Raw genomic sequence first — 26324 nt, 5'->3', positions numbered from 1 at the left:
CAGCCAAGCACGGGGCTGAGAGCAGCAGTCATGTCATGTGTGTGGGGACTGACAACTCGTGACCCTCCCATAACAACCTCACGACCTCTTGAGGGGTCCTGACCCCTAGTCTGAGAACTCCTGATCTACAGCATGCAGCTTTATTCCCATGTCTGCCAAAGTAAGCTTCCTGGGAAAATAAACAGAAGTTCTCTCAACCTTTTCTTAATAAGTACTTGTATCAGTAATGCAGCACTGGGGTGCTTGTTACAGGGAGCCTGACTCCCAAAGGATTCAGGTGTTTTCTCTCTGTTTCCCTGAACTATGAAAGAAACTCTCCTAAGTCCGAACTTCCCCTGGTGCCAGGCTTCCCACCATTTAGGCTGATGCGACTGCACTTTGGACATAATTCCGTCGCCCTTATTTGATAGTATGTTACTTCATGAATAACCCCACTGCAATCCTTAGGACTACTTGTGTAGTAAGAGGGCTACTCTTGAATCAAGTGGGTTAACAGGGCCCTCTATTAGTGAAATGGGATGGGAGTACCCCGAGAGAGTGGAGACCAAATGGTCTGTGCTGCTCATCACAGCCATAGAAAATCCATAAACAAAGGATTTACTTTAAACACCCCAAATATTGATGCTCCTATGTTAATATACTTTCTGAAAAGAGAGATGTATGTAAGCACTGTATGTAAGAGAGCACTATGACTGCTCTGAGCTCCAGTATGAAACTGGAGATAAGTCAGTTGAGTGTCTCTGGGTTAAGCTTAGAAGCAAGAACAATAAGCGTGATGTCGTGGTGGGTGTCTGTTACAGACCACCAGACCAGGAGGATGAGGTAGATGAGGCTTTCTTTACTCAACTGGGGAAAGTTTCCAGTTCACAGGGCCTGATTCTCATGGGAGACTTCAATCACCCTGATATCTGCTGGAAGAGCAATACAGCAGAGCACAAACAATCCAGGAAGTTTTTGGAGAGTGTCGCTGACAATTTCCTGGTGCAAGTGCTGGAGCAACCAACTAGGGGCCGTGCTTCTCTTGACCTGCTGCTCACAAACAGGGAAGATTTGGTAGGGGAAGTAGAAGTGGGTGGCAACCTAGGCAGCAGTGACCATGAGATGGTCGAGTTCAGGATCCTGATGAAAGGAAGAAAGGGGAACAGCAGGATACGGACCATGGACTTCAGAAAAGCGGACTTTGATTCCCTCAGGGAACTGATGGGCAGGATTCCCTGGGAGGCTAATATGAGGGGGAAAGGAACCCAAGAGAGCTGGCTGTATTTTAAGGAGACCTTATTGAGGGCACAAGAGCAAACCATCCCGATGTGCAGAAAGAATAGCAAATATGGTAGGCGTCCAGCTTGGCTTAACAAAGAAGTCTTTGGCGAACTTAAACGCAAAAAAGAAGCTTACAAGAAGTGGAAGCTTGGTCAGATGACTAGGGAGGATTATATAAACACTGCTCGAACGTGCAGGAATGAAATGAGGAAGGCCAAAGCACAATTGGAGTTGCAGCTAGCAAGGGACGTGAAGGGGAACAAAAAGGGTTTCTACAGGCATGTTGCCAACAAGAGGAAGATTCGGGAAAGTGTAGGCCCCTTAAAGAAAGAGGGAGGCGACCTAGTGACGGAGGATGTGGAGAAAGCTGAGGTACTCAATGCCTTTTTTGCCTCTGTCTTCACAGACAAGATCAGCTCCCAGACTGCTGTACTGGGTGGCACAGAATGGGAAGGAGGCGAACATCCCTCAGTGCTGAAGGAACAGGTTCAAGACTATTTAGAAGGATTGGACATTCACAAGTCCATGGGGCCGGATGCAATGCACCCGAGGGTGCTGAGGGAGTTGGCTGAGGTGATTTCAGAGCCATTGGCTATTATCTTTGAAAGCTCGTGGCAACAGGGGGAGGTCCCTGAGGACTGGAAAAAAGCAAATATAGTGCCCATCTTCAAAAAAGGGAGGAAAGAGGATCCGGGGAACTACAGACCGGTCAGCCTCACCTCAATCCCTGGAAAGATCATGGAGCAGGTCCTTAAGGAATCCATTTTAAGGCACTTGGAAGAGAGGAAGGTGATCAGGAACAGTCAACACGGATTCACCAAGGGAAAGTCATGCCTGACCAACCTGATTGCTTTCTATGATGAGGTGACTGGCTCTGTGGATGTAGGGAAGGCGGTGGATGTGATATACCTTGACTTTAGCAAAGCTTTTGATACGGTTTCTCACAGTATTCTTATCAGCAAGTTAAAGAAGTATGGGTTGGATGAAAGGACTATAAAATGGATAGTGAACTGGCTAGAGCATAGGGCTCAACGAGTAGTGATCAATGGCTCCATGTCTAGCTGGCAACCGGTCACAAGCGGAGTTCCCCAGGGGTCAGTCCTGGGGCCGGTTTTGTTCAACATCTTTATTAATGATCTGGAGGATGGGGTAGATTGCACCCTCAGCAAGTTTGCGGACGACACTAAGCTGGGGGGAGTGGTAGATACCCTGCAAGGTAGGGATAGGATACAGAGTGACCTAAACAAACTGGAGGATTGGGCCAAAAGAAATCTAATGAGGTTCAACAAAGAAAAGTGCAGAGTCCTCCACTTAGGAAGAAAGAATCCCATGCACAGCTATAGACTGGGGACCGACGAGCTGGGCAGCAGCTCTGCAGAAAAGGACCTGGGGGTAACAGTGGATAAAAAGCTGGATATGAGTCAGCAGTGTGCCCTGGTTGGCAAGAAGGCCAATGGCATATTGGGCTGCATTAGGAGGGGCATTGCTAGCAGGTCACGGGAAGTGATTATTCCCCTCTATTCGGCATTGGTGAGGCCGCATTTAGAATATTGTGTCCAGTTTTGGGCCCCCCAATACAAAAAGGATGTGGACAAGTTGGAGAGAGTCCAGCGGAGGGCAACAAAAATGATTAGGGGGCTGGAGCACAGGACTTATGAGGAGAGGCTGAGGGAACTGGGCTTGTTTAGTCTGCAAAAGAGAAGAGTGAGGGGGGATTTGATAGCGGCCTTTAACTACCTGAAAGGGGGTTCTAGGGAGGATGGGGCTAGGCTGTTCTCGGTGGTGGCAGATGACAGAACAAGGAGCAACGGTCTCAAGTTGCAGGGAGGGAGGTCTAGGTTGGACATTAGGAAAAAGTTTTTTACTAGGAGGGTGGTGAAGCACTGGAATGGGTTACCTAGGGAGGTGGTGGAATCTCCATCCTTAGAGGTTTTTAAGCTGCGGCTTGACAAAGCCCTGGTTGGGATGATATAGCAGAGGTTAGTCCAGGTTAGCAGGTTAGCAGGGGGTTGGACTAGATGACCTCCTGAGGTCCCTTCCAACTCTAATATTCTATGATTCTATGATTCTATATCAAGTTCAAGATCTTGGTCCTTATCTTCAATGTCCTGGAACCAGGGTATCTAAAAGACCAACTAAAGCCTGGGATGAAGACTGTGGTTGACAATTCCACTGCCTTGGCACAACTGAACTTTCCATAAAAAGAGTAAAACATGTCTGTGCAGGAGACAAAACTTTCTCAGGGAGGGCTCAGAACTGCAGGAGGACTTCCTCAGGAACTAAGGGTCATCACGAATCTCATCACTTTCTGATCTAAATGCAAGGTGCATTTCTTTGATTTTGCCTTCTCTAACACAGACATATAGCAACACGTGTACATACAAATATTATTTTTAAAAAACCCACAAAACACTCCACTGGATAGCCTTCTCACACGGGGAAGAGGATGAGGGAAAAATGTGACAGATATTAGTCAGACTGCTTAATGCGCTATTGGAAGTATTCAGATACTAAGGTGATGAATGTAGTATAAGAAACAATATACAATAGAATGGTGTATATAAAGAATGGAATAGATATGTTAAGAGGAAACAAGACTGGAAAATTCATTAATGAGATTTTTCTTTCTTAAGAATTTTGACAGGATGTATCAATTCCACACCGGCAAGTGGGGGTTAACCAGTCACTTTGGACCCTAGAGGCCATGCCCCTTTGCCTCTGCTGCGCATGCTCCAGGTGGAGGGAGTAGATAAAAGGAAGCTGGTTTGCTAGGTCTGGGCTGGCTGAGGAGGAGGACGGATGGGTCTGTAGTGGGTTGGTGGTCATTCCTCCCCACTCCACTTCACTATGTCATAGTGATCACTGTTAAGTAGCAGGGAAATTAGCAAATCAATGGGCTAGGGACCTGGCCCTTTGGGCAGGGAAGAGCAGTAAGCAGTTGAGGGAGCGTTGGTCCTCAGGCAGGGCAGAGAAGTAGACAAAGACAGGTTGTTTGGCCTAAGGTGGGGGGACCTGCCACCCCACGGGTGGGGTTGTCAGCAGGGAGTTAGTGGAACCGGGGCCACCCTACTCCACCGGGTTCCATCCCAGGGACCTGACAGTGGCAGAAGTGACAGTGACATTGGCCACTGGGTCAGCAGGGATCCCACCGAAACACAATGACTCAATCTCTGACAGCAAAACCGGACTAGAGTCTGGCTTCCCTGGGCTATTTCTTATCACAGTCCAGGGACTGGGCGTTGTAGTCCAAGAGTCCTCCGTCTCCTCAGGGTATTTGACAGCTGGCAATCCTAGCAGCTCCTCTTTGCACTTGGTCTCCTCTGGGGTCAGGGCACTACCCAGCTTGACAGTGGAGCCGAAGGCCTTCAGCAGTCTAGAGATATTTGTCTCCTTCCCTGGCTCTGGTCCAACTGAGCCAGAGGCCCTACATCTTATACTTCCTGTCCTGCCTCTCAACTTCCAGCACAAGGCATGGGCCTGGCCTGGCCTGGCTCCACCCACCAGGGAGCAGAAAATGGTTCCTCCCCCGGTGGCTTGGAGGGATGCCACTCCGTCTCACTACAGGATGCTGCCGTCTCCTGATGAAGAACAGTCATCCCTGCCGACTGGTGAGGCAGGTATCCTTGATTATGCTACGGAGAACCCACCAGCTGATAGGGATGCCAAGCCACTGCCCAGAAAGGACAAGCTCGATGTGGACTTAAAGATAGAAAGTGACCCAGGGAACATAGTGGGAACCAACATTTGAATCCTGAAGAGGGAGGTTGTTGGCTTCATAGGGTCCTAGGTCGGAACCTGATAGAGTAGGTTGGGCCCAGGTTCCCCTACCTTCCACCCTGTGTTGTCAGGTGGTCGTTACTGCCAGAGACCCTAGATACAGCCTGTTTGTTTCCTCTTCCCAACCCAGGGGGTTGAAACCTCAGTTTGCTCTTGTTTACCCTGGCCAGGAGGTGAAGGGCTATAGACACATCACTGGCTCTGCCCCACTCAGAGTGCCTGAGTCCTTGATTGTGTTTGTCTGAGAGTCACGACAACTGTGTGACAGGGTGTATCAATCCAATAATGGGCAAGTGAGGAAGCAGGGGCTTCCCTCCTCCAGTGGACGCATAGAATTCCTGTGACAAGGACAAACATAGTATATCATGAGTCAAGAGTGTATAAAGTCTGTGTCAAGAATACCCTACATAAATAGGTGTTAGTTGTTATACCCCTAAAGGTTCAGATACTGCAACTCAGACTCAGCTAATAATTTTATTTGATTATAGCTTTTCTTCTCTGAAAATGAAAGCCAACAGAAAACACCCAACTTTGTAAATTGTTTAGACAGATTTGCTTTCTTATTTTGAGCTGACGTGTTATTTTCTGTCACAATGAGTTCTGTTATTTACATCACATCTGATTCAAACTACTGCCACTCCTGCCCACTATATAGTTTATTTATAGTTTAGAATTCTGCACAGATTTTACTCCCTACCTTACAACAGTGTCAGTGTTGACAGTGTGCATCAGAAGGATAATCCATACTCTCCCCATTTCTACTTTATTTGTTACACTACACAGAGTCCCATTCTACATGCCATCTGGATGGCTGAGAACCAATGGAGAGACAAGGTGTATCATGTTATATCTTTTCTTGGACCAACTTCTATTGGGAGAGAGACAAGCTTTTGAGCTACACAGAGCTTTTCTTCAGGTCTGGGAAATGAACTCAAAGTGTATCAACTAAATACAAGATGGAACAGATTGTTTATCATAAGGAGTTAACACATATTTCAAGGGACCATTCAAGGTGAAGTGATCTGTTAACACCCCTCTAGTCATAGGGAGGAAAGGAAAGTGTGGGGGAAAGCTGCTGAGGGGGGGTTGTTAGTGGGTTATAGATTGTTGTAATAAGCCATAAATACAGTGTCTCTATTCAGTCCACAATTTTGAAAATGTTGTGCCGGTTTTCTTTGAGGATGAGGTCTCATAGGTCAGATATAGAGTGATCACTTTGTGAAAGGTGTCCACCCACAGGTGATGCGGTGTTATTGTCTTATCATTTTCCTGTGTGAGTTCATTTGAGATTGTAGTGATTGTCTGATGTCATCTACATAGTCATTACTTATATTCACTCAATGAGATATACCACATGTTCTGAAAGGCATGTGTTAGGCCGAGAGATCTTGAAAGATGTGTTGTGAGGGGTGTTGATCATTGTAGTAGTGGAGATAGGTCTGCATGTTTTACATCTGTTGTTCTGGCAGGGTCTGATGCTGTTTTGAGTTGGTGTGTCCTGGTCTATGTGAAGATTGCTTATGATGATGATGAGCTTGGAGAGGTTGGGAGGCTGTCTGAACGTCAGAAGAGGGGTTTCAGGAAAGATTTCTTTCAGGATGGTGTCCCCATCAAGTATGGATTGTAGTTTTTTCATAATACTCTGTATGGGTTTCAGTATGAGATGGTAGGTGACAATTAGGGGTGTGTGGTCAGAAGGAGTGGTCAGAAGAGTTTTTATTTTTGTATTGAAGCAGGTTCTCTTGAGGTTAAGTGGGTGTACTGTTCCATGTTGTGATCTATTCCTCTGGTGCAGTTCCCTGTGTGGTGAAGGCAGTTTTGAGTGTGTTAAGATGTACATCCCAGACTTTCTCCTCTGAGCATGTTCTGTGATATCTGAGTGTCTGGCTGTAGCTACCAGAATTCTTGCTGTGTTTGGGGTTGTTACTGGATCTAGGAAGGTAAGTGTAGTGATCCGTGGGTTTCTTGTATATAGTTGTCCGTTGGGTTCCATTGTTGAGCCGATTGTGATGTCCAGGAAGTTGATGCTGGTTTGGGAGTGTTCCAGAGAGAGTTTAATGGATGGATGTTTGTTGCTGAAGTTGTGGTGGAAATCTATGAGGGAGTTTGTCATCTGTCCAGAGGATGAAAATATCATTGATGTCTCTCAGGTACATCATTAGTTTCATGGTGCACTTGCAAAGAAATTCTTCCTCAAGGTGGCCCATGAAGAGGTTGGCATATTGAGGAGCCATCCTAGGACCCCTGGCTGTTCCCATGGTTTGGACATAGTGTTTGTTGTTGAATGTAAAATTGTTATGGTGAAGATGAAATGGATGAGTTTGGAGATCTGAGGGTTATCCAGTGTTTTGTAAATATTTGAGGCAGGCTGCTATGCTGTCACTGAGGGATGTTGATGTATAGGGAAGTGACATCCATGGTGGTAAGGATGGTGTTCTGAGGGAGGTTGTTAATGTTGCAGAGTTTGTGGAGGAAGTCATTTGTGCCCTGGTGGAAGCTGGCCCTTTGTGTGGTGAGTGGTTTGAGGATGGTTCCTATGAGCCCTGATATTCCTTTAGTAAGGGTACTATGGCCAGATATGATGAGTTTGCCTGGGTTTTCTTGTTTGTGTATCATGGGAAGCATGTAGAACAGTGATTCTCAGACTGAGGCTCACAAGCCGCAAGTGGATCTCCTGCAGCTCTTTGAAGCACATGATGTTGAAACACTTTGTGATTTAATTATGAACCAATCTAAGTTGTTAACCAGTCAGGATGATTTCATTATGTTATTTACCAGTTGTAGTTGATAAATATATAAATAGAAAATGAAACAATGAATTCACACTACTGTGGCTCTTTCGGGTAATGCTGATCGTTAATTTGGCTCCTGGACCACTGAGGTCTGGTTATCACTGATGTAGGAAGTCCCTTGGGTGGGTTTGTGGGGGATAAGTTTGTAGAATTTCTCTTGGAATTGTTTGAGAAAGGATTTGATGATAACCTCAAATTCCTGGGTAAATTTTGGTGGAAAATCAGACACCCTCTATATATTATACAAGTTGCTTTTTGAAGAGAAAAGAATACAACTATAGGCATGAAAACAGCATGCGAACATGACACTGTGGAAAAAATTTCCCAATCACAATGGAAAACCAAGGCCTCTATGGAAATGAAGTCATGGGACATACATGACAAAGCTCTTTGGGATGCACCACATGGCATGCTGAAGGTCTCATAAGAGCTAAGAAACATTAATAAATCATCTGTGGGAATGCCCAAAAATTCATTTTTTTTGCCAAGAGGGAATAGGTTTAGTTGTTGATTCACCTGTAGGATTGAATTAATTTTACAACAGGAACTACAATAGGACTTCTAAACTGGTATTCAGGGAATACTAGCAAACTATTGAGCCTAAATAATTATAATAATTGACGGTTCTTGAGAGACACCGTGGCCACAAAGAAAATTATCTTCTCTTCCGGGAAAAGAGATATGGGTGTTGAACATAGGTCAGAGGACTAGCACTAAAGGCTGTAAAGCTTCAAAGAGACTTTTTCATTAGGTTAAATGAATGATGTGATTATGAATATTACAAGTCTTTGAGAAGCTACATATAGTTTAAGAACATAAATCTTTTTTTATATTCTGTCTGCATGCAGGTTTTTTCATGTTTTAATCTATATCATATTGCCTATATCTTATGAATCTCATGTTACTGGAACCTCCTGCTGATTAGAGAATTAACTGGATAATAGAGGAAGCTAGCAAAGGAGCATCTGCATCTACATAGTCTATACCGACTACTTCACTAAAGGTTATTTCTATAGGGATTCACATTAATGTGTAACATTCAGGTAATTTGGATGACATCTAAAATTTTGGAAATTTAGTTCTCCTAATCCCCTATATAATTTAATATATCCTTCTGATTAAAATAAAATAAAATAAAATGGCACACATGGAGAAATCAAGATGTATGCATGTTTGTGTACCTATTTGAGAATGATTCATTTAAATGTTCTGCATTACCTTGTTTTTGGATAAATGGAGTTTTTGAGTATCAAAATCCTGACTTTATCAATCGCCAGTTAATTGAATTGATTGGTAATACATAAATGGGTGATATGCCATGGTGTATATTGGCACACATGGTACACATTTTGCAGTATTATCTGGAAGTCACCAGAAAAATACTACTGAAGACAACCTTCAGAATTCTGTTGATCTACATGCATATACTGAGATCTTGGAAAATGCTATAGTCTGGCCACTGTATGGCATTTTTTTAAAGTAAACTGTTTTTATGTTTTTTAAAGAAAGTAACCATTCCCTACCCCAAATTCTGCCTTTGACTAGAAAAATTGGTGAAGTTTAGAGCAAGGGTGTTCAACTCATTCTGTGGTGTCTTCCAAATTACCCCTTCAGTTAGGGGTTATAAGACCTAGTTTACTGGTAAAAAGCAAATTTTACAGTCTTGCAAAAGGAAGTAGCTCATTTTCTGCCTTGAACCTGCTCTTATGGGTTCGGTGGCAGGACAGGGACCTGGGAAGAAGGATGGGGTGGCTGAAAATATTGCCTCTTCGCTGAGCCCAGTGCTAGAAGGTTTAGTGGCAGCAGGGACTGGAGAAGAAGGGGCAAGGGTGACAGGCACTGGGGTGGGGGGGAAATAGAAAGCAGCCTCCCCTAAGTCTTGGATCTAAATAAAGGTGGTGCCATCCCTTACACCTGTACAAAGGGCTACTGCTGAAGTGGAGGAGGTGGCTCTGCTGCCTCAATCAGTCAGCTGTGAATTCTCTTCTCAACTCCTTTCCCCTCCTGTTCCCTTTTGAATCCTTTGTTAATTGCAGAGGGAGTTGGAGGCTGGAGTGTCCTGTGTCCTGTGGGCTGGAGCTGTCATGCAGGTCATATGTTTGACACTACCAGTTGAGAACTGTTGCCTATAGTACAAGAGTTTACATACCTACCCCTAAACCAAGTACAATAGTACATTACATTACTAATAGTACAAAATATTGAGAAGCTCAGTTCCCACCCAGAAGTCCTACTTTGTCTTAACGGAATTGTAACAATTTTTTGCTTAAATAAAAATACCTTTAATTAAAGTGTTCTTGTAGCCTAACTATAGATCCCCTAATTAAAAATAATAATAAAAATAAAATCTATGATAATTAGGCCCCTAAATAAATGGCCTGATTTTCAAAAGTGCTGAGCACTCAGCAGCTCTGGTTGAAGTCAAATTACTTTCAGTAGCTGGAATACAAACTGGAGTCGAGTAATTGTAGCTTACTGTGTACTTGGATGCAGAGCCTAGGCAACAGGACTTTAAATGATATTTTACAGTAAAAATAAACATGGACACCTCTGTACTGCACACCTGCAGCTGGCTTTGAGTGTGCTGGTGTGAGTCGCTGTACACCACCAACTAGAATTTGATACAAAAACACATAATTAATTGCTTATATTAGCAGTGACCACAGGTACTAAACCTGGATCCATGGGACTCTTAGGTCCACATAAGTGCCAACCTGCCACCTACTAACAGTTACTAAGGTAGAAGCTAAAATCCAGTAGAGGACTCTAGTTCTGGAACCGGATTGGCAAGTTGCTGCGGTTCCTGATCGGTCCACAGCTCCTATATAAACCCAGCACAGTAACAGGAAGTTGCCTATGCAACTGGGATCCACCCATCTCTGGGCTAGTCCTGGTCTCCTGGCTTGACTTCCTGACCCAGTCTTATTCCAATTACTGATCTGTGGTTTGCTTTCAGGTTTGTCTCCTGCCTCTGGTAACCTGACCCTGCCTGCCTTGTGCCTCCTAATGCTTGACTCTTGGCTTGCTCTCTGATCTCCTGATAGCTGACCTGGCCTGACTCCTGCTTTGACCACTAGGCCAGGCTACCCATGTCCTGGTCATGACACATATTAATTGAAAATACAATAACAATGTTAATCTATGTCAAGAGACTCCCATAAAGGGATCCAAATGTTTCAGATGAAGCGGTGCTGCTGGAGCTCATGAGAATAACTTTGTAAAACCATAAACTCAGGTAAAAAACATACTTCTGATTGCAGCAGATTTTAGCAACATTTTGGGTACAGTGCCATGAATCAGAGAAACTTGGCAAAAAATACCCAATTCTTTAATTATGTGGAATTGTTAATATAGTTTAAGAGGGCCTCAAGCAATAGAAAGAAAAGATTTTCCATCATCATGTTTATTGGGGAGCAGCATCCTCTTCTTAGTGAATGATTGAAAGAAATATATGTCAACAACAATGTGAGACCAGGACATGGGAACTCAGTGCAATAATAGAAGCTGGATCAATATGTTAGATTGCAGTATGGATTGTGAAAACACATTGATTGGACAGTTTCCTCCCTGAACAGTTTTTTTCCCCATATTGGTACAGCATTAACTGTGCACACTTGATCATGTCAGAAAGAAGGGTTAATCGCTACTGTGGTAAGGTGAATGGCTGCTTGCAGGTTTGCTCCTTTCACCTCCCCCAAAGCAGAATCATGTCAGAGCCAGCTGTACTGTGTGTGTCAGAGGCTTCTTTCTCAACAAGCATAAGATGACACATTTAGAAACTGCTGTCTATCATGGGGAAGGTCACAGAGGTTCAGGGAGAAGAAGAGATCTCACAATCCCAGTTTCTACCAGAAGGTGTTCTTAATGGGGATTCACATGACTAATCCCTGCAGGGCTTTGCTGTAGCAGAGATCTCACTTTTCTTTTTGTAAATATAACCGTAATAAATCTCTCTGACAATCCTCCAGAACAACTGTCACTATATCCCCTACAATAACTGCCCAGGAAACATTTGTGCTGCCACTGCACAAGGCTCACCGGGGGTGGGGGAGTGGGAGAAAGCAATTTCAGTATTACTTTAATCTAAGACCTACATTTTCAAAAAATTTCTGTTGGATTCTAACTGTGCAGATCCAGCTGGCTTAGCCAGACATTCTCCATTAAGGTTAAGCCCCTGCACAACTCTGAAGATATCTGGGGTTCAAGTGTGTCAAATATGCATTTAGTATGGTTCTATTAAAACAGTTACACACATAATAGTGGATTACTATAAATTTATTATGAACAACTTTTTTTCAGATCTCTTGATGTCTTAATAATACATAAATAATTCCAAGTGACTATCCATTGTCAGACAATAGCTCCTTTATTACATTTACCCTTTAGATTTAAGACAGAGGGCCCAGTCATAGCCCCTGTTCTGCCTGCTTTTATATTGCGCTAGCAGTGAAAGCAGATGGAAAGTGTAACTGGGTGGTATGGAATTCCCGTAATATAAGGGAATCCTCAGGTGTTGTTAAGCTGCCCAGCATAGGAAAGAAGAAAGGGGGCTTGGCCAGAGCACTGCTGTGCTCTGAAGATATCCATCTGATAGAATAGCCCTTTGGGTACTATTACAAGCCAAAACAATTTAGAGCCACCTTGAGGCTGCTTTAGGTTACCCCACGGTCTACACCCGCCCCATGTCAGGCCCAGGATTGAGGTAGGTTGGGCTAGAAGTTGCATAAAGCCACCTTTGCAATCCCTTCAACAGCCCCAAATACAGCTAAGGACTCAGCCCATCATCACATAACCATGCATCAATTAGTTCTACATACTTGATAAGTTGGTTTTAAACCACTATCTTACTTTCAGTACTTTTCAAGCCAACATAAATTGTTTGTTAAAAACAAGATGATGTTTAATTAGCCTGCTGTACAACAATTTTTTTAACAGATCTAAATTATGTGAATATTTTTAATTAAACTTAATTTGAGGTGTTACTGGTATTTTTCTTTAATGTTTGGTAATTTACAACTAATATGCCTGAACCAATCTAGAAATGTTTAGGTTAATTTTCTGTAAATATTCAGCCCCAGCCTTCCTGCTTTTTTCTATGTGAGACTGAAGTGAAATATAAATAGAGCTAGTCATTAAGAAAGAAATCTCCTGAGCACTAAGCCAGCAGTCTTATCAGCTGAGCACTAAGTGCTAGTGGGATTTTTAACCCTTTAAGTCAGATTTTTCAGTTCTTACTGTCCTAAAAGCTCTCTCTGGCAGATAGTCAAAACAGCTAGAGATGAGCTGGGGAATTCTTTAAGGGCTAAAGAGAGAATGAATGGTTGTCTCAAGCTGCTCCATAGCAGGTAGTCCAGCTTCAGGAGTTTTGAGGCACTATTGCAGTACTACTGCAATTACTAGTGGCGTGGTTGCCAAACCACTTACATTTCCCTATTCCTTCCAGGGAGTAACGACTGGCAAACCATGACTAAGCCTGCCACACCCTTGCTGTAGAGAAGCAATCATTGAGCCACTACTGAGCACACAGATTTTTATGGCACTTATAAAAAAAATAAGGAAATCAAAGTGAAGAAGAAAAAGGAGGAGGGGCAAATGAGATGAAACAAGGAGGTGGAAGTGTGGATTTATTTCCACCCTTCTGTCCAGGTTTCCCGCAGGGATCTTTAGTCAACCAGCTCTAGGAAGCTGTCCCAAATGGACTCAAATTTTTCTGGGGTTTGCTGTCTATTGTATATCATCCTTATCTTTGCAGTCAGATCTGCCAATTCTTTATATCAGCCATTGTGCCTGGGGACAGATTTAGTTTTTCAGCATAACAAAATTTTATATTTTGCAACCAGTAAAGCTCTACAGAGCAATGCACCCTAAACATGACTTTTTGTTGAATGAGATGTAACTGGAAGACACTTCCTTAATTTCTCATATGACTCTTTTCCAATGAGGAGGCAGCTGATGTCTCTTAAAGGAGATACATAGGTGGTTCTCCATTCCCCATAATAATATTTTTAAGGATGTCATTGATTTTCAGAAAATAACATTGGGATGTTTGGATTGGAGACCCTTGCGTACATATTAATCTTGGTAGCACATTAATTTTTATCAGGGTGATTGCTACCCATTTACGTAAATCATTAGTGATTTGTGCGATGATAGGTTCTAAGTTAACTATTTACTTTAAATCTCTAGGATCTTCCTAGATATTTTAATGCCACCAGTTACCATTGGAAATCCCACTGACTAAGCGAGGCCCAGTAGTTAGTTAGTCCTAATGCCTACAACTTGTTCCAATGAGTCTTATATTTGGATAAAGCACATGAACCTTTAGATAAAATTCTAATCATTTGGGTATCAACCTGTGTGGGTAAGAGAGTAGAATCAGCACAAAACAATGAGTGAAAAATGATGTTATATATGACCACTTTTAATATCTGGACTGTGTATACCAGCAATTCAGCGCTACATCAAAGAGTAGTAGGGATAGCTGGCAGCCCTGCCTTGTTCCTCTCTATAATGAGAATGAATCCAAAATATAGTTACTGGTGATCAACTGGAATCAGGTGTTGAGCAGTTTCATCCAACTGATTAAAGTGGTCATTAAATCCTATTCTCTCAAAGACTGAGAAAAGAAAATCCCATGCAACCCTATCAAAGACTTTTTCATCACCTAGTGATAAAGCTACCAAAGTCTCCTTCTAGTGCTGTGCTATTGCAATTGTATCGATGAGTTACTTGAAACTGTCTTGACTCATGCCTAGATAAATCCAACTTGATTTATGTAGATGTAAGTAGGGTCTGAATGTCCTGCCGAGTTGGCTGGGGGGAGGTGAACAGGCATCAGGGCCAGACTGTATTTGCATGAGCACACCCACTCTGCTCAGGTGCTCAATGTGATGGGACTGCTTTGCTCAAAGGATCCCTTTGGCTGGTGTTGGGTTATAAATCACACTAGTGTTAAATGCAGGGTAACGAAATGTTGTTCTCCTTATTGTATGAGCAAAGGGCAGCAGAACTGTGCTTAGCCTGTTCTGATGGAAGGGTCGCTATCATCTGAACCGAACTGGCTAAGAAAGGGGCTTGGATGCCTGAGCCTTGTGACGGTTGTTGGGGGTGGGGACAGGTATTCCTGCCGGGAAGTATGGGCTCTGCCTAAGAGCCCCAGGCATGGTTTGATCTCCCTCTCTCACTGTTCAAAGATAGAGCTAATTAAGATTCCAGTAGGGGGCTTATGTTTTGTTAAGTACTTGCTAGAGCTGAAATCATCTAGTGTGGGACAGCGCTTCTGTCTGCTTCAGTACTGAGGTTCACCCACTAAGACAATCACTGACAGCTGGGTGGAACCTCAAAAGACTGACCTGAAGAAGTCATAGTAGACAATCAGGTGGCAGCAGAAGGTGAGGGGGTCCTCTCTGGCTGCACATCAGATGGCAGGGTGGTTATCAGGGTGGCTGGCTAGGCAACTGGTGGAGCAGCCCACAGAGCAACAAATGACTGGCAGGGTGGCTAGTGGGAAACTGGCAGAGCGGCCTGCGCAGCAACAAGTGGCCAGCTGGCAGGGTGACCAAAACGTAGCGGCCAGACATCAGCAATGGGTGGCCAGCAGAGCAGCTGGAATTTAGTGGCCAGATGGCAGCGTGAGCAAGGTGCCTTCTTTCCTCCTTCCCCCAACCAGGGTGGGAAGTGAACTCCACAGCTGAACCTCTAGACTCTGGGTCTGCCCTGACTAAGGACAACACCTATGAGTGGGGTGCTGTGAAGGGAGGGGCACATTAAAGGAATTTCTTGTTGCTAGACTTAAGAACCTGAGGCAAAAGGAAACTGCCCCACGTACTCCGGGTGGGTGTTTTGTTCATGGTTTTATACATGTGAATCCTGCTTGTGGCATTTTCCCAAGATAATGCCTGGTTACTTTTCCCCTTTTTATTACAAGTCTCTTTTCTACACTCAGGGTATGTACACACTGATGGCAGCAAATTCGCCACCGTCAGATTGATCTATCCAGGTCGATTGAGTGGCAGTGAAGACCCGCTCAATCGATCCAGAAGTTGATTTAATTAAACCACCTCCTCAAAAGGCATAGCGTTGTGCATTTCCCACTGGCATAGCGCAGTGGAGACGGCACACTAAAGGGAAGTTAGGAAGTCAACGGGAGTTACGCAAGCTACATTGTGTAGCTTGCATAACTCCTGTCGACTGCTGCTGAATTTCCCAGTAAGTGTGTAGTAAGCCTCAGTCTCCATGCTTGCGAGAGGGGAAGTATTGCCTCTGGGGGTGCCCAAGGGATGGTGTGTAATTGTCCCAGGTTTCTGGGTGGGGTCTTGAGCCAGTTTTGTGTTGTGTTGTTGAAAGGAACATTTAGATATTGGCGCTGGTTGCTGCCAACTCCGATTGGCAGAAGGATCACATATATAATTTGAGTGATAAATTTTTCCAGTGCATAAACAAGGGCTTTGGCAAGAATCTACTCATTACAATTTATCAGTGAAATGGGTCTGTAAACTATGCAAATAGCAGGATCTTTCCCTGCCTTGAGAACAACAGATATAATTGCCTCTGCATTGTGGGAGGTAGGTGTCAGTCTTCTTGGTCTCATTGAACACATGAAAGAGCTTGTGGAATATTTGGCCTGATTTTAAAAACAAATAAAACTCCACTGGAAATCCTTCACTGCACAGGGATTTATCGTATTTAATTTTTTTCACAGCTAGGACTATTTCCGTGAGGTTGAGTTGGACCTCTAGGAACTCGTTCCTGTTTTCCAAAATACACAGCAATAAAACCCATCAAGAAATTCAGCCAAGGCCAATGTAGGGGCTGTGGAAGACGAGGGGGGAGTCTACTTTTTATAACTCTGAATAAAAAAGACAGAGTTGGTTGTTAATGTCCTTCTGTGTTGTGTATGTTTTTTCTTTGGGCATCACATACTAAGGGTATGTAAACGTGTTCGATTTTTGTGTTCATCTATAGGCCAGGCGTTTGCCCATCCTCTCTCCTGTTCCCATTGATCTTGTTTAAAGTGAAACATAGCAAATTCTGCTTTTTATATATGGAGTTTCTCTTTCTGTTAAGTTTCCACATCTGTCTAGGAGCCTCAGCCTTCAGTAGAGAAAGGTTCTGATTTACATTCATGTTGTCTGATACTGAGATTGTGCCTACTGTGCTTTCATTTACAAATAGGTTATGGGATGATATTAAGCAATCTGTCTTCAGAGAAGTATAGTAAGAGTATGAAAAACAAGTTGTTGTCATGAACAGGAGGATTTAATGTCTTTATATGTTTACCAGATCAAGTTCTAACATCAGGGACAATATTTCTTGCTGTTGCTTGAGGGTCTTCACAATGTGGGGGAAGCTTTGTCCATTGGGGTGGTAGAGTGACAGGGAGATTTTCAACAAAAGAAGATGTTAGGAAAAATCCTTTATCTCAAAAAGAAGAGTCTTGGGACCTGTAAGATTCACAAAATGCAGACAAAAAGATATGGTTTCAAACAGCACCTTCCATTCCGATTCAAGACATCCCAAAAGCTCAATATGAAGTCATGAGATATTGGCTTCTGGTAGGGCAGAACTGGGTTTGTGCCAACAATAGCTCACACAGTCTTTAAAACTTAAAGCACATTAAAACTTTTTTATTTTGGGAAATAAGTGGGGAAATTTCTGAATACATCTCTCTTGAAGGAGACCCCTATTTTCTTTAATCTCCCTTAATCGCCAGACTGCATCCACCACAATTTCTGATACAGAACATTGGCCAGGAATCCCTTCAGAGTTTATCAATCCAGTCATTAGTTGGCTTTTGGTAAGAGTCAAGATCTAAGTAAGATACAACCACACTGTTGCCAACTCCTACTGACTGATATACAGATTAGAACTGGAAACTGAATATGAGGCATCACATATATGAGGGCAGAAAAGCTATAAACTTCGCAAAAACCATTAGAAAGAGTTTTGAAAGGGGGAAAGGACTAGTAGGAAAGAGATCCAAATGTCACTGTTCACGTCAAGGATATTATAGAGTCATTTCTCACAAACCAGAACAAGACCTATTGCCAAATTCACTAGAACATTTCATCTAAATTTCAGAATGATTATAGAATGGCTGAATCTTGATCTTTGATTCATAATGCAGTATGATTTAATATCATGGTACTGAAACCAAAGAATTTATGCTTCAGCAAAATGATACAGCTTTTTTAGATATTAGACACACACACATATGCACCTACACACAGAGTATCCGAGATACATCTCTCACTTTATAACCCCTCTTTGGTTACATACCCAGCAGCAATCTTCTAGTTCCAAGTCTCATCAATCATCTTAACAGCAGTGAAAACTAATCCCTGCACTAAGGCATTTCCAATTACTTTTCATCTGTCATAAAGACACCTTGAGTTGAAATTTCTTATTTTCCATTTCTTACATCCCACCTCTGTAATCACCGCACTCATTATTCACAGCAAAAATTATCAAGGCTTACATTTTTGTAGTGTTCTTTAGGGTTTTATTTAGATAAATCCTATTAAAAAGTCAATGGAAGACATGCATCTAAAACCATGGCATAATCCTTTGAAGCTTAACTCCCAAGTGTCTAACTTTGTAACTGAAGAGTGGGGAGAAAATTAGGTGGCAAGGAGCACTAGTTTGAGGAAGAGGAGAGAAGTTTGCTTATTTTCTTTGTTTATTTGCACATGTGATTCACAATTTTATAAAGGGAATATGTTTAATCAGAACCTCTTCTCTTTAATCAGAACCCCAAGTGCTTTAGAATAAGGACCAGAACATTCTGAAGCTCCCCATCCCTGCTTTTAAATATCACCTATAATTATAAACATGGCTGTATTTTAGGCAAACAGTGCAAAGAATGAAAAATCAAAGTTCACATTAGGAATGCTGAAGATTTCTATAGATCTGAATCTTCTAAATACACCCTGATCCTTACTTCTTCTCCAGAATGGAAATAAACATCATGCAACCAGGCATGCGGTGGTGGAGGAGGAGATAGACTGAAGTCCAGCTTCTGTAGTTTGAATACTCAGATTATCAATAAAAGAAAATACATTATCCGGATCTTAAAATTTCAGTTTTGCTGTTAGAGTTATAAACCAGGCCAGCAGACATTTAATTTGGATATGATCAAGTGTTTAAACTCTAATACTGGATTTATATCCTATTTTCTAAGTTTGCCTTCATCATCTCATACCAAGAGGCACATGCTTTATAATCTTCTCATCAGCATTTTGTTGAAAGACTCCAAAAATATTTATCAGCAACAACTTTGTAAAATATTGCAAAAAAGTATCTCCCCTTCTTTTGATTTACAAAGACCATCAAAAATGCCAGCAAACTAATAGCTTTAATCTAAACTTTTGGAGAAGATTATCCTTTTATTAGTATTAATAAAATAAATGCAGTAAACAATGAGTGAACTGAGACACCAAATATCCTGTCTTCCTACAACAAAACAAACAAACAAATAATCCCTACCAAAAACCTAAACAATAAAAGGTTTTAGGTAGAGATAGTCCTGAACTAAACACTTGCACCGGAACACCCACAGAATTTGTAGGAAACTGTATCCAAACTTTATAGCTCTGCAACTGATTAACCCGACTGGACAAATCCAAAGCCCTTAATCTTTGAGCAATTATAGATGCACCTCTGAATGTGTTCTTTGGGATCTGGTTCATCTCTGGTTTTAGACATAGAACATTGAATTTTGTATGGTATTTAAAGTCAATACTGTAAGAAGGTTTTGCTGAATGTTGGAGAATAGGTGGCTCTGCTTGGTCAATTGAATGAATTCTTTTGATGTAAGTATTTTGATCTTTCATATTTCAGACTTTTGTTATTCTCCAGCTAAAGTGGTCAGCACTAATTCTGTATTTTCAGTTCTCTCCTCTGTCTCATGGCATTTTAAATCAAAGTCCTCCAACTTCTTGCCAACACAGCTGAACTGTGTCTACTTAGTGCCTAGTGAGAACTGGCAATACTTGATAACTGTAATCTGTATCTCGCAACGAGAAACCAAAAGCTGCCAGAATACTGCTGGCTAGTAGAATCTTGAAAGAGAATTAAGAATTTTTATAAGAGCTATACTTTTTTTGATTATTGTGGACTAATACTATTTTCCAAGGAGTCATTTTAAAAAGCCAAAAAGTTTAATTTTGCAAAATGATAAAAATAGAAAAACTGAAAGCAATATACTATAAAGCATTCAGAGAGAGAGAGAGAGAGAGACAAAGAGAGAGAGAGTTCCTGCTGTCATCTAGTGGTTGGCCTAGGAGAAGTACTACTACCACCATTTTTGTAGGGGATATATTCTTTAGTTCAGGGTTTCTCAAACTTTTTCATAATGTGAGCTATATTTTAATGAAGATATTGATTCAGATCCTCCTCTGGCATATATCAACATAGTTCAACTTTAGTGGAAGTATGCTGATTTCCACCAGTTAAGGATTTGGCCTACTATCTTGTGAAGCATCTTCTCTCCATTGTGTAGACCACTTCTTCTGTTCAAGATCGTGTCACACCCCTGTGGAAACTACAGCCATTTCTTACATGGATAAATCATATTTAATCATTTTTACTGTGTTTTAAATGAAATCTCGTAGGCAGGAAATGAGGAAGTTGAGCCAGCATCATGTGGCGAGCCGGCTTTCAGTGGATCACTGATGATCCACTGGCTACACTTTTGGAATGTCTGCATTAGCTCATGTGCCAGAATTATATTTTTGCAGATGGAGGAGCAAGGCTTTAGGCCTAGTTCTGCAGGGTGAATTGATGAGATTTACACAGTACTTGTGCATGTTGGGTGCAAAACATGGGTTTGTAATAATGTCACAAGAATTTGTTAAGGATTTTGTTCTACTTGTGAGTCTTTGTTGGCATGGAATACCTGACAAATCAAAAGAAAGACGTATAAAAAGGTAGCTCATTGGTAAAATAATTTTCCCTAAACATTTGCCTCCCCCTACTACATAAAAACCAAAGGAACAAAAAAAAAAAACAACCCTATATTTCCTGGGGTGGTCCTTCAGTGTGAAATTCGTTCTCCCATTATATCTCTAGTAACTTTGTCCTTCCCTACTGAAAGCAAAGTAGTAAACTTTTAATTTTTTAAAAGATATTTCTATAATTACCAATGGCAATGTCTGCAATATCACTTACGTTGGTATAATTATGTTGCTCAGGGGTATGAATAAGCCACCTCCCTGAGTCACATAAATTACGGCGAACTAAGTGCTGGTGTGGACAGTGCTATGTTGGAAGGAGAGCTCTCTCTCTATGGCTTAGAGCAGTTCCACTAGCGAGCTTACAGAGGTGCAGCTACATTGGTGCAGCTGTGCTTCTTTAAGCTCTCTAGCGGAGCCATAGCCAAAGTTATTCCTACGTTTTTATACCTTTTCCTTTAATTTCATTTTACAGCTGGATCCAATCACTTATTTTTGTGTCTTTGCATTTTATTGTTACATTTGTTTTTATTCCCTTATACTATACCGTATATGCTTTTCCAAGGGAAGAAGGTGAAATATAAGAAATGTTAATTATTTTTTATTTATAAAACAGGATATGTCTATTACATGGCATAAAAAAATGAAAAATCCCACAGGAGATCTGATATAGCCCAGTGAGATACACTCATCTCTTACATCTCAGCTTTCCAAATTGCTTGTGCTTCTGAAGGCAGGAGTTATTATTATTATTAATCAAATAACAGGACCATTTGTATTATTCTGAGATAAAGATCAGTTTCTACAGTCAATTTATGAGACAGATCTAGCTAGGAACAAAAACAACTTAATTCTTTCTCTCCAGTAAAACTCAAGATATTGTTATGTTGGAAGATGAAAATGGCAGCAGTCAAGTGGACCTTTGATCTATAGACATTCAGAGACCTGAGTAAAGCTGACAGGTGTGCTAAGTACCCTTTTTTCAGGCTAAATGAAAGATACAATTAAATGCCCCTTTGTGTAGTGATGGCTGAAACAATAGGAGGCTGCCACCCAACACTGGGCTGCATGGTTAAACTGCAGATTTAAACTGTTTAGTCTGAGGGGTTTCCCTGAAACTAATTGCAAATTCAGGGGCTAAGAGGATTGATTAGTTGCTGATGGATGTGTGAGAGCAAGAGGCAGAAACCCAGGGGAGCAATGGTGATTATGGCCTAGGGAGAAGGCACTCACACAGAGTTTCTTTTTGTCACAGGACTCATTGGAAAGGCAGGCTTGGAAACTGTGAGCAAGGAAACTGCCTGCTATTGTTTGTTCCTACTGTGTTCAGGGAACCAGGACTTTATGTACTTTCTTTGTAAGTAAGCAGGATTGCATGAAAAAAATACTTAGTTTGTATAATCAATATCTTGTAATGGAAACAACCATTATTCAAGGCCCTGAATATTGATTAATTGCTCAGGCTGAAAAGACACAACAGTTTTCACATTAATTTAAAAGGACATTTTAGTAGTCTAATTTCTTTATAATTGCATTCATAGCCTGGTTATCATGAACTCATGACATATGGGTGATGTCACTGTTATTACAATAGACCACCTCACCTGTATGTGAGTGTGGGTGCTATGAAGTGCTATGCATGCTGTGTGAGGGCTTGTATACACTTACTTCCGAGATTCGGCGGCAGTCGACCAGAGTTATGCAAGCTACGCAAAAAACTTGCGTAACTCCTGTCAACTTCTCTGCGTCTCTTCTATGAGCCGTCTTCACTGCACTGTGCCGACAGGAATTGCGTTCCCGTCGACGCAGCACTACACCACTTGAGAAGATGGTCTTAATACGTCAATTTCTGGATTGACTGAGTGGGTCTTCACTGACCGCTCAGTCAATCCAGAGAAATAGATCTGACGATGGCAAATTTGCCGCTGTCATTGAAGACGTAGCCTGAGTGAATCCATTGTTATGTCTTTTGCCTGCCAGCTGCGTGGGTGCTAGGGTCCCAAAGCTATCACATAGTCTAACTCAAGAAAGAAGACCACTTTGTGAGGCTGTCTTGCAGCTTGCTATGAAATAGAGGACAAGGATTCCTGACAGAGCTGAGTGAACCTGCGTGAGCCAATCCTGTTCATGTTTGCCATACTAAATAGTAATGCCATGGGTTTCATTTGGAGGGTTTGAATGTTGTGGTGTTGTTGCATAGCCACATGATCATGTTTTGCATACAGAGTCATCTTCTAACACAAATAGAAGTATGAAAAATTGGGACACTTCTTTTTTCCAGATAAATAGACTTGCATATATAAGACAAAGCCCCTAATATCAGGATGGTCCCAATAATATCGGGACTTCTGGTCATCCTACCCCCAGGGCAGGCTCATGTCACATGGGCAGAACAGACTACCACTTAGGACAGCAAAACACTGCGTGTTTGTGTGGGTGATGGTGGTCTTGGCAAGGTGGAAATATTACATTTTTCCTAATATCTTTCCACTCCCTCCCAACATCTGAAACAACTTTGGTCATCTGAGAGGAGCCTGCTCTCTGAGATCCTTTTCCCTGGGGCCTGAACTCAATGAGAGTTATTCATAACCTCTGGGGGTGGGGGGAATCTAAGTGGCAGCTGAAGGCCAGCTAAGTAGTGAAGCAATCGGAAAAGTCTAACTCTGTGCTCCCTCTTTGGAATGTGATGTCTACTGGGCTGATTGGCGGGGCGGGGGAAGATTCAAATGGTGATGTGATGTCTACATTCTCACTTTGAGGTCCTCCAAACATTTTAGCTAAGCTCCAGCTAAGAGCACCCCACTCCAATTCACAAATAAAGGTAAAAGCTGTGGGCGTGTAAAATGATTATGGAGTGTTTTTTTCCTCTTTGGTTCTTATACAGTACCTTACCTGTAAGGCAAGCTTTTTACTATGGTGAAAATACATGGGAAACCTATTTATCCGTGTTGTTTAATTATATGTTTTCCATTTATTTTTTCTGATTCTCCAAGTGCAATTGCATTATTATGCTTCATTACATAATGTCCAGCCATGTGAAAAAGTAACAGACACACCTTTGGCAGGGTACTGCATTCGTCTCTACTGTTTTCACAGATGTCCTTCTGGAGCCTGTCTAATTCCTCACATCAAGGTTTTTTTTGGTGCTTTGTACTCATTGGTACTTGTGTGGTATGGAGTTAGGCATGCAAGGATTGCCAGCTGGCCAGAATGTCAGATAAATGTGAGAACACAAAAATTCTATTCCATGCATCACAGCAAAGTGATCTATTCCTGGAACACCAGCTGGATTGCTGTAGTCTGATATTAAACCGGTGCAGTAAAATGAAACCCTGATTCACTATGTAGGTTACACAGCATAGCTATTTCCTTGCACAGCCACTTAGTTTACTTTGCTTAATTATAGATGTATGGTCTGTTGCTATGATGAAGATACACACAGATCTTTCTGGTTATTGCGAAGGTGGTCTTAGTAAGTCGATTTCTGGATCAACTGAGCGGGTCTTCACTGACCGCTCAGTCAATCCAGAGAAATCAATCTGAAGGCGGCGACTTTGCCGCCCTCAGTGTAGCCGTAGCCTTAGTGTAACTTGTTTTATTTAATGTATAGATCAGACCTGTAACAGAGTTGGGTGGTCACAAATGGTACTCAAGCAATCCTCTGTTCCAGAAATCTCAGCATAAACATCAAAGCACAGATTCCTGAGAGCAGTTCTATGTGAAGAATTGACTCATTAGAGATATGAAGGCAGAGAGCAAATTCCCCTGCTGTTCGGCACAGCTGTTTCAAAGAGCTGCATCGAACCCCGCCCCCGACAACACAGCTTTTCTTCCAAGACTAAAAACTTGTTTGCACGCTAAGAAAAAGAACTTGCAAGGCAATGTGTAACAGTTCCATCTGGTGACCCCTGCCAACAATATACTTCAGCTGGAAGTTGAGCTCTGTGATAACTCAGACAGTACTTTTATTTGTGATTGTAATTAGTAAGGATATGATTTATGAGGATAAACCAAGACATTCATCTATAAACAATGCAGTGATAAAACTTGGTGAAGTGCCACATCAAGGAAACAGTAGTCTAACGCCACGTTGACATATCTAAGAAAAATGTTTCATTATCTTTTTAACTGATAACAAAAGGAGCAGAAATACACCAAAGACTGATCTACTGTCATACAAAAAAAAAAAAAAAAAAAAAAGCAGGATAAATGACTGCTTTAGTTAGATGAACCCATTTAATCTTGAAAAGCAATATTGCAAGGGGTATCTCAGCAATTGCTACCAAGCAGTATCAGCATAAGTTCAAATATATCAATGAATTGTCCCATTATCTCTGGCTTTCACTACTATACAATGAGAACTGAGGGACACTGCTATGTTAACAGTCTGAGGAAAGTGAGGCTTCAGAAAAATGGAGCAATGGCAACTGGATAGAGAGAAAGAAGAGAATACCAGAGCTGTGGTTTTCAAGGCTAGCTAAGCTCAGAAAGGGGTAGGGCCAAAGTGGCTAGTTGAATTTAATTACATAAAACACAGTGTGCAGACACTAAAATGTATTCCATTCCCAAGCAGAATTATATGAACTAATAAATTCCAACTACAGATGCAAGTACATGGATCAGTTAGGAATTAGACTGGAATAGGGGTTCACTTAAAAAGATGGTACATTTCTGAGAAAGTTACATGAACTAAGATAGCTTTCAGGCACTGATGCTTGAATTATTTCTTTATGTCTATAGTTTCATAGACCTGCCCATACATAGGATAGCCCCCTGAAAATGCCAATGTCAGGGCATGCTGCAAAAAGGAGAGCAGATCCTCCCAAAACTGGTGGCTAACACTGAAGTTGGATTCACCAACCAGTCACAAACAGTGCTCCTGATTCCCCACACTGGATATGAAGAAGCTAAAAACAAGAAGTTAAACAGCCCTCTTTATTGCATTTCATTCTCTGGCTCCTAATCAGCAACTAGGTCCAGTAAAGAAACAAAATCTCTATTCATTTTCTTTATTTAAAAAACACTATTCATTTTACCAAAATCGTCTCCTGATCCCCAAAGGGTCAGCCACATTACCAGATCAATATTAGTTTGAATCTTACCCAAAAAATCACATTGCCAGCCAGTCCTTTAGTATCTAAAACTAAAGGTTTATTATAAAAGGAAAGAAACAAACAAGATGACAGATGTTAAACGATCAAAGCAATCAGATACATACAAATGACGTCAAAGTCCATATATATCAATTTCTTAGCAGAACTGTGGAGTTTGCAGGCTTGTACAGTTCCTCTGTACCTGGATGGGTCTCAGTTCTTCGTTTCACAGCTTCAGATGTAGAATAGTTGATCCAGAGGTAGGACGCAGGAATGAAGACAAGATGGAGATGGTACATCTGCCTTTTATGTCCTTTTGCCATGTTACCTGTTTCAAATACAAGTCCACAGCACATGTTCATGGAAAAGCACTGAGAGCTCCCTGTTCACAGGCATGTCTCTACGTGTCCTGATGAACCATAGGCGCAGCCCCTAGCTTCTCTCCCTGGGCT

The sequence above is a fragment of the Emydura macquarii genome, unplaced genomic scaffold, assembly GCF_026122565.2.
Source record: "Emydura macquarii macquarii isolate MOO-44397 ecotype Brisbane River unplaced genomic scaffold, CSIRO-AGI_Emac_v2 contig_1424, whole genome shotgun sequence".
NCBI classification, from domain to species: Eukaryota; Metazoa; Chordata; order Testudines; family Chelidae; genus Emydura; species Emydura macquarii.
This window is presented reverse-complemented; position numbering follows the sequence as displayed.